Raw genomic sequence first — 6,706 nt, 5'->3', positions numbered from 1 at the left:
GTGTGTGTGTGTCTGTGTGGATATGGGGCTTTTGTGTGTCCCTGTGTATCCACATGTACCTGTCTGTGACGGAGTGTATCTGCCTTTAGGTGTGTGTGTGTGTGTGTGTAGACGTCTATCTATCTGAGCTATTTCAGAGAGAAAGGATTTCTGCCTCAGTAATTGCCTCGGCTATATTTTCCTCCTCGAATCTCTCTCTCTCTCTTTCTCATTTTTCTTTGGTATCTATTTTCTCTCTGAATTTTTGTCCTCACTCCTTCTGCAGACTTCCTTTCCGGCTCTCACTCATTATTCATTTCTTTTTTATATTCCCTCCATCTCTTAGTCCTTGACATTAACCGTGATCCCGCAGTATGATCAATTAGGGAGACCCATACGTACACACACTCTCGCACACACACACGTAAGAGTCACATGTCTGTTAAAATATATTAAAGCCAGTTTCTGCTGGGCATAGACTTCTATCTTTGAAATGACTATATGGTACGATGTTTATTATTATACAAACAGTATGCCATCTGGTTTAGAGGTCCATACTGCAAACATGAATCAGAAACCCAAACCCTGGTAGTGTCAGTGCAATGCTCCAGTGGACTAAACAAAACGGTGATGGACAGGGATTGTTAAAGTGAGGTAGGGAGAGACAGATGTATAGACGGATGGTTAGAGACAGAAATAGACAGACTCAGTGAGCCTGAAATCATATAAGTGTTTCTATTTTTGTCTTTCAGCTGTGTTTTAAACTGAAGTGGGAAATCACATTTAAATGTTGTTGTTTGCATCCATCAAATATGGCACCTTATAGTGTGAAACCATTAGGAAAATGACACAGGAAGTGTTGCACACTGCACAAAGCACCTACCTCACATACAAAAAAACCAATATATTACCATCTTAATAATGGGTGACACCTTGGTAATGATCTAGATATTCATTTCAATTCACGATTTAAAATTTATAATCACTCATTTACAATTCAGACAAATAGCCAATGATTACAATAACAAAGTGAAAAGTGAAAGTATTAGCATATGACTCAGGTGCTTTCTGAGCAACATTGATTATGAAACACAAAGTAAGAATAAATATGTCAGATTTATTTATTTTTTAAATCTCTTTCAACAATATACACGTATTTGACTATTTTAAGTAATTATTATTGTATTATTGCAGATTCCCCAGTCAATTTTTTGCACATTTCTGTACAGCTCTTCATTCATTTATTTAAGGCCATAATGTACATATTCTCTCTCTCTCTTTATGTCTGTATATATTGTCTCTATTTTTATCTTTATTTATATTTTTCTATGCCTAATTGTTATGCACCAAACTTATCAAGACAAATTGTTTAACTAACTGTATGTGAAAACCTATAAACCTGATTCTGATTAAAACTTTAATTCTCTTCATCAGTGCACTTTCTATGTATTGAAATGCCACAATTGAAAAGAATGATGATCCAACTCTGCAGTTCATTCAGCTTTACGAAGCGTTTTAGTAAGTAGAGAAAGATGTGCTTGCAATATTTTTTTTTAATGCCAGTTTGTCAAGATCACAAGTTAATTTGACTTAATAAAACAAAGGGCGATTTCTTAAGATAACGAGATCCTTTATTATGAGAAAATTACTTTTGTTTTCTCGAGATTATGAAAAAATGAGCATGTGGTATCATTTTATCACACCTGATTTGAGCCTTCAAGATGACTGATGGGGAGGATTCATAACTGAAGGAAAGAGCTGTTACTAGAAAGTCTATCTAAGAGTTAATTTGAGAAATTAATTTCAATATGATGCAGTACTGACAAAATATATCAGGAGAACATTGAGTTATTAAATGAGCTTAAAGATCCCTGCAATGTCCATGCACTTTTCCCGTAGCTGCTGACTCATTTCAGTCGGTATGAAAATGAACATTAACCATCAACTTATCTTGAACCAATGCTACATCTATGATACACCATTTATGCATGCTGACATGGCACTCCCGATCTCTGATACACATTATAAATAATAACAGGAAACGACTTTAGTTTTCTTGTGATAACGGTTTCATTACCACGTTGTCACAAGATAACAAAGCTTGTTTTCTCAAGATAACAAAATAATTAACTTGTGATCTTGAGATACTGGCATAAAAATAATCTGCAAGCTTGGCAGTTCTCGACTTCCGTATTTTATTGTCTTTCCGGTTGTTGTTGGGTTGTTTTTACAGCCTTACCTCGTTATTATTCGCAACATGTAGCTGTTTTCAGCAAAAAAGCTCAGATAAACCCAGTACACACACATATACTGTACCTGCCCAACACTGGTTTCTTCATAATGTAGCTGTCCCGTTTCCTAGCGTCAACGCACATCAACCTTTAAGAAAAGGAGATTTATGGGCGCCGGGTTAGCTCAGTCGGCAGAGCTGGCGACCCATGTACGGAGTTGCTGCAGCGGCCCGGGTTCAAATCCAACCTGCGGCCCTTTGCTGCGTGTCATCCCCTCTCTCTTTGCCCCCCTTTCCTGTCTATCTTCAGCTGTCACTATCAAATAAAGTCAATAAAAGGCCAAAAAGATAATTTGAAAAAAAAAAAGGAGATTTATCACATTTGCTTCACAAATTGACACATCCCAGCTACTATACCTTAACAGTGCTTTCTCTGTGCATTCGCTGTCGTGATACTCTTTAAATGACGCTCTGCTCCGCTGCGTGGCCAATATGTGCTGCACTATATATTATAAGTGTTATTTTAAACTAAACTAAACCTCATGTGTGGAGCCTGTAAATATATTGTTTCATTAACCAAACACCCATGTCTTGGTTTATTTTTCACAATATAAACATTGCACATCTGTTTTTGTTTGTCATACTGTGTAAGATAACTTTTTGTTGAAAGTAGCCTCAAATCTGTCCGCTGGAAAGCACACATTTTTTCATTCTCCCACTATGGTTTCCTGTTGACTCACTGTCTAATTAATATAATGTTGATGTAGACTAATGAGCTCATGTGGAAGCACAGCTCATGTCTAGAAAACTTTCAGATAGATGTTTTGTTGTTGAGCTCAAGCAAATTCGACTCTCTACCACACACACACACACACACACACACACAACCCAGCTAGAATCACTTTTATTGTTTTGTTGTTTTAACGGTCAGTGATTTAAGGCTAAAGATGATGTCACCCTCTTCATCATGGTTACTAAATTGTTCCTCCGTTCATGTCGGTGCTTTTAGTAATGGTGTGTGACAGGGGTTATGGTGCCGTAATATGTTAGACATGAGTTCTACAGTGAATTGCTCGCAGAGTCTTTCAGACTTCCTCCAGCTGTTCCTCAGTCTCTTTCTTCTCCTTTAATTAGCCTGTTTGTTGGATTGATCTAAGCCAAGATCTGGCTTTTGTTTTAAATTACTTCTTGGAAGCGATAATTTGGCAATGGACATTTATTCATGTGTCTTGTAGGTTTAAGCTAACAAAATCATGTGTTTCCAGCAGCGACGATAACAGTTTGTTTTTGAATGAACAGAAGAACAACTCTGTAGTTTGCATTTTCAGCAAATATGCACTTTGGCTGAACTGACAAAGCAAAGAGCTCCAGCTACACAGACAGAGACAGATTTTTTGACTTGCCTTTGTTATTTTAAGGTTTGGTTTTCATTTTTTGACCTTGATGTTTTATGTTGGTTTCACCTTTCATGACCTTTATACATTGTGCTGAGTTACACACCTGTCTGAATTGACAGTCCATCTGGTGTAATGTCACTTCAGTCCAGATCACTCCTGTTCAATAGGAAAGACTTTATTGACAAGGGCACATGTTAACACAGATTAGCAGTGTGCAGCCACTGAACTGGTAAATTCAATCCGAGTACTTGCATATGTTTAAGCTCAAACAGCATGTTTCTTTCTCCATGAATAAGACTCCAGTGAGTCCCATGAATTGTGGAGCTGAAATGGCCCTGTGGTTAACAAGACACAGGCCAAACCACAGGCATTTCATGGCTTTTTTGAATTTTAAAACTGAAACATCTCAGCTTTCTAACTGTCCCTCCGTTACTTTTCTCTGCCCACATATACAAGCCAGTATGTCTTAATCACAACAAGATATAGTGAGGAGGGTAAATCTAATTCTAACTACGTTACTGCATTGTCGCAGACGAACAAAATGTCTACAACATAAGCAGTAATTAGACATTTTGAAACTGATGAACGTTTTTGAGCATAGCATGGCAACCGTAACTAGGCACCGCTGGTCTGTCAAGCTTTGTACACACTGCTGAAGTGGTGCCCAAGGATGTAGTAAAAGCAATTCTTGGAATTTAAAGAGTTTGGACGGTGTTTCAAAACTAAAAACACAAAAAGCAGAACTGAACACGAGTGGCGTATTGGTCTGCTCTAACGTAACACACAAGTTTATTCTAATGTTAGCGGCTATGTCCTGCAGCCTGTTGCACCAGCTTTGTGTAAGTTTAAGTTATTAGCCGAGTTATAACATGAATTATTACTAAGTGGTGATTTATGCATTACTAAAATAAAAGTGGTTGCAGCATGGAGATAGTACAAACTAAATAGTTACACATCCCCTAAGGTAGTGTAAATCATAAAATGTCACAAAATTAAACTCACTGATGGTAAAACTGCTGTTTTTTTGCAACAACATGATTTCTGCCATTTTGCAAGACCTAATGTATATGATATTTCAATATTGAGTTAGTTTACAACAATATGCTACAGTGCCAAGTGGCTCAGCCAGCCAGAAAGCTATTGTGCACATTAACTATGACGATGGGACTTTACGTCCAAACTACTTACATTATGCCCCAAGTAATCGTGATTCAACCCCTTTAGTAGCTGATTTAGTTACAAACTAACTAGTAGTTACTGAGCCTCTAGTGTCGACTTTACACCCTAACTTACACACAGCTGGTGCAACGCAGTCCTGCTCTTTACACTGCAGAAAAACCCAGCAACTTTACCTGAGATCACATTTAATTGTCACATAGCCTACAGTGAAACAGTCTGATCTGACATTTCTCCTTGTCATACTTACAATACTGAAGCTCTATACGAGAACAATGTTTCTGGTTTTTCATGTCCTTTACAAGTATCAACTGAGGATGCTGACTTCTTCTCTGTGACATGCAACTTTTTAGCCATCAGGTGCAGTTTTGAGATCTTTTGACAGCGTTCTAGTTTGAAAAAGAGTCAACTGGAAGCATTAAAAACTCAGCTGGAGACAGTGTCCAACTCAACCAGCTCATGGAGCGAAAGTTAGCTCATTAAGCTAGCTAGCTAATAAAATCTGCTGCAAAAATTAGAGGTTGCCGACTAGAAATTAAATGTCTACTTTTGCCGACCTCCTTCTGAAATCCCAGACAAAAATGATTAAGACATTATTAAGAATCTGTGCCGTAAACTGTATATGTGCTGAGCGAGGGACGGGCGGGGAGCCGGGCGTAGCGGAGGGTCAGTTATGACTGGTGTGTTTGAATCTGCTTTACTTTTATAACTCTGTTTCTGCTGTTTCACTTGTAATGTAATGGTGCTATGAATAGTGTTGAAGTCAGTGTCTCTGTCTCTCTCTTTGTTTTCTCCAGGTCAGCCTACCAAATGACTCCAGCTGTGTTGAAGAGATTTTGCGGGTATGTTGCTTGGGTACACACACACACACACACACACACAGAGTAATTGCACTGATTATCAGCTGTTTTCTGTTTGCTCACAAAGACCTTCGTCTCTCTCCGGAGAGTCTGGTTCTAAGGAAGAAAGGACAGGAGGAGAAGGAGGAGGAGGAGGAGTGAAAGGCAGAGGGGGAGAAAAGAAGGAGATCTGTTGGCTCAGGTCAATGATTATACAAGTTTTTGTTTTTGTAGGGTGACTTCATGCAGAAATCTTTTCCACTTTTCTCCTCTCCTTTACCCCCCTTTAATCTCTCTCTCTCACTATCCTCCTCTTGTCCTATCTGCATGTCATCAAAATTACATCAAGCAACACATATTTCCACAATTTCCCCTCTTTTCTGCCCTGTCCTCTCTTGTCTTTTTGTATTGTTGCTGTGTTTCTTCGGAGGGATGTCAAAACAGAAATGTTTTCCCACAAATCTTCTCGGCAGTCAGAGAATTTGCAGCTGCAAAGACAGGGACCTTCCCTGACTGATTTATGTCAAGTTATCTCTTTCTTTCCTCACTCTATATTTGTCTCTATCTCTTCTCTCTTGTTTGTCAAATCCCTCACTGTGCTAGCTCTCTCTTTCCCTCCCTGCCTGTCTTCCTCTCTTCATTCCTCTCTGCCCTCTGTCATTCACCTCTCTCTCCCTTTCACAAATCAATATGCTGGCCAACCGGCTGTGTGACAGATAGTGTGCTGTGAGCTGCATGAAAAGCCTTTGTCAATAATATCGGTGCACTATTGAATTCAGTCTGTGGTTTTTAGCCATGTCAAGTGGAAAGATCGGGGAGTTCAGAATGTGAGGTGAGGTGAATCGGAGCGGCGGCCTGAGGTTCATTTTTCCCTTTCTGCGACGGCACAGCTACAAGCCGGTTGTCACAGAAACATTGTTGTTTTGGATGTTTTCACAATTCAAGGTAACAGTGTGTATCAGAGATATTGTGTGCAGGGGTAAAGCTGCATGAAACCGCTCACACCTTTAAAAGGCCAACTAGTGAGAAACCACCTTTGTCTCTTATAGATTTTGTATCCAAGCTAATACTTTACCATATTGCAT

Source organism: Morone saxatilis, unplaced genomic scaffold (assembly GCF_004916995.1).
Source record: "Morone saxatilis isolate NCDOM2014 unplaced genomic scaffold, NCSU_SB_2.0 Contig22, whole genome shotgun sequence".
Taxonomy (NCBI): domain Eukaryota; kingdom Metazoa; phylum Chordata; class Actinopteri; family Moronidae; genus Morone; species Morone saxatilis.
The sequence above is the reverse complement of the archived record's forward strand: the minus strand, read 5'-3'. Positions refer to the sequence as shown.